We start from the raw sequence: 3514 nt of genomic DNA, 5'->3' as shown, positions 1-3514 counted from the left end.
AAACATCAATGATGAGAGAGAATCATTGATGAGCTGCCTCCTGCATGCCCCCTACTGGGGATCAAGCCCACAACCCAGGTGCCCTGACCAGCAATGGAACCATGACCTCCTGGTTCATATGTTGACAGTCAAACACTGAGCCATATGGGCTGAGCTAAGGATATTTTTTTTCATTAATCTTTAGAGAAAGTAGAAGGGAGGAAGGAAGAGAGAGAGAGAGAAAATATGAGAGAGAGGGACAACAAGTACCCAGACAGACACAGATGCAGGGGATGGAACCTGCAACCCAGGTTGCGCCCTTGACTAGAATCAAACCCATGATCCCAAGTGCCAGAGCCTACCCTCTACCCAGTGAGTCACACTGGCGTGGATGTGATGAGTCTTCTATTTGACCCTAAACATTTGAATTTCAAAAAATGTTGAGATGTCTGTCCTTAGGGATCTGTTTGTTCTGCACATGTATTGGTCATCTCAGTGCTTTATTAGATGTGACAACCAACATTGCTGTTGTAGTTGTGACCTCATAATAAAGTAACTTCTTGATAGAGCAATGTTTTCATCAGGACTTCTATTTGCAATGTGTCCCCATGATTTTTTTTTTTTTCTTTTTGCAGAGGTTATCGCTCTGCATCATGGAACCACTCGCGCTCATAACTTCCTACAAGGAGATTTGATAAGCCTGAGTATTGGATGTGGTGTTCAAGGTGTACCATTTACCTTTCCAAAATCTCAGTGTTTTCTTTACTGGGGTGCTAGTATTTTTACCTATGGGCAACATTACTGGGAGTTAGAAGTGGGAGACCTTTGGAATTGGGCTTTAGGAATCTCCTGTGATGATTGGGTAGAGGGTAATAGAAACCTCCAGAAGGCATTCTATCTTCTTGGCTGTACTAAAAATGACATGCACCACAGTGTCTTCACCACCTCCCCACTTTTACTGCAATATGTGCCCAAACCTATTGGCCGAGTGGGAGTACTCCTGGATTATGAAGCAAGAAGCGTGACCTTTATAAATGTAGCAAAAAGTTCCTTTCTATGTAGAATCTCCTCTTGCTCTTTCTCTCCCCGTCTCAGGCCTATCTTTTGCTGTTGTCACTCCCGACTAGAAATACATTAGGAATCTCTCTCTATCCTGGGCGTCGCCAGTATCTAAGGAAGCCCTTTTACTGGTGCCCTATCAAATAAGACAATTATGTTATATGTTTTTGTTTTTAATTTCCTTTTTTTGTCCTGAATATCTATTAGCTGTATTATTAAATATGATAACCTTCAAAACATATGTATTGATTTGTGGTTTACTCAGTTTAGGAAAATCATCATCCATGAAGCATGGCATAAAATAAGTCCTCGGGTTGTTGCTTTATTTGTGAACTGTCATGAGGAAGTATAATGACAGATGACAGGGGTGTTTGCAGAGGTAAAACTCAATGCAAGAAAGCAGGCATACATGGTTGTAGAGACACAGTGGCAAAAATGCAAGACACACACTTGCGCGTGCGTGCCCCAATGGCAATTTAGAAATAATTTTCTCATTTATCTTCAGCTAACTATAGTCTACATGTTCTCGTCTCATTTTAATAATCCATAGAGAAGTAACATTACTTAATAACCTGTGCTGTGCATTCCTTTGTAATTCTCACCACAGTGATACATACTTCACTGTTATTCATATTCTCTAGTAGATGGAAATTCACAGGATGATCAGACCAGTACTCTCCTCATCTTCCTTAGTATCTCTGTCTAGAGCTACATTCATTCATACACCATACTGTCTACATGTTAAGTACATGATGCTATTATCATCATCTTCATAATCTCCATTTCATTCCCTGGCTTTTCCGCTATTAATCTAGCTGTGAAACCTTGTCATTTCCCCACACCTATAATACAATTCACCCTCTCTACAGCAGTGATTAACCTGTTGATTAAACTCTTCAACAAATATTTAGTCTTAATTATTGCATTTTAAAAATTATATATAAACTAGTGACCCAGTGCATGAAATTCATGCACGTGTGTGTGTCCCTCAGCCCGGCCTGCACCCTCTCCAATCTGGGACCCCTCAAAGGATGTCTTACAGCTGGTTTACAGGAATCGGGCCTAAACCAGCAGTTGGACATCCTCTTGCAATCCGGGACTGCTGGCTCCTAACTTCTCATCTGCCTGCATGCCTGATTGCCCCTAACCATTCTGCCTGCTGGCCTGCTCATCCCCAACTGCCCCCCGCCACCAGCCTGTTCGCCCCCAAAAGGCTCCCCCCTTGCCATCCTGATCACCCCCAACTGGCCCCCCTACTGGTCTGCTCACTCCCAACTGCCCCCCTTCCCGCCGGCCTGATCACCCCCAACGCCCCCCCCCCCCCCCCACACACACACACCAACCTGATCATGCACATTGCTGTCCCATCCTGGCCTGATCACCCACAACTGCCCTCCCCTCTTGGCCTCTAACCGCCTCTACCTCTGCCCTGCCACCATGGCTTTGTCCAGAAGAACATCCGGAAGGTCTCCTGGAAGGTCTCCCAGTCTAATTAGCATATTACCCTTTTATTAGTATAGATACAAGCCTGGTGCACGGGTGGGTGCCTGCTGGTTTGCACTGAAGGGTGTCACGGATCAGGGTGGAGGTTCCCTTGGGGTGTGGGGTGGCCTGGGCGAGGGGCCTGTGGTGGTTTGCAGGCTGGCCATGCCCCCATGGGGTGAGGGTCCCTGCTGAGGGGGTGTGGCCAGCCTGGGTGAGGGGCTGAGGGCCATTTGCAGGCTGGCCACAGCCCCTTCAGGGTGGGGGTCCCCACTGGGGTGCCTGGCCAGCCTGGGTGAGGGGTTGATGGCTGTTTGCACACTGGCCAAGCCCCCTAGTGGGGACCCTCACCCCCTGGAGATGTGGTCAGCCTGGGTAAGGGGCTGAGGGCCATTTTCAGGCTGGCCATGCCCCTGAGTGACCCAGGCCCCCAGCCACTCCTTGAGCGGAGGCCAGGGCAGGCTGGAAGCCTGGGTTGCCCCCAGTGACCCAGGCCCCCAGCCACTCCTCCCTGGCAGAGGCCAGGGCTGACTGGAAGCTTGTCTTTCTCCATCGCCGGGGGCAACCCAAGCCTTCTGCTCGCTCCAGCTCCATGGCTGCCACCATCTTTGTTGGGTTAATTTGCATACTTGCTCCTGATTGGCTGGTGGGTGCAGCAGAGGGATGGTCAATTTGCATGTTTCTCTTTTATTAGTGTAGATGCTATTTTTTATTCAATAAGATGGGAACCATCAGCCAAATATGTCAGTTGTACGAAGACTCAAATTCAGAATAAGATTGTATTTATATAATTTGATTCAAAATAAGATTGTATTTATATCATTAGACATTTCATTGAAGATATGCTGTGGCTCTTCCCTTAAGTTTGAAATGCTATCAGGTGAAAGAATGCATGGATGTTTATAAATGAAAAGCTTTTACTATATTTTAATTTTAATAGCTAATGGTAGTTTTTATAGGGTTCTAGTATTACCGGAAATGTGTTTTTTTTAAG

This window comes from Cnephaeus nilssonii (genome assembly GCF_951640355.1).
Source record: "Cnephaeus nilssonii genome assembly, chromosome: 13".
Classification (NCBI taxonomy): Eukaryota; Metazoa; Chordata; class Mammalia; order Chiroptera; family Vespertilionidae; genus Cnephaeus; species Cnephaeus nilssonii.
Note: the sequence above shows the minus strand (reverse complement) of the source record.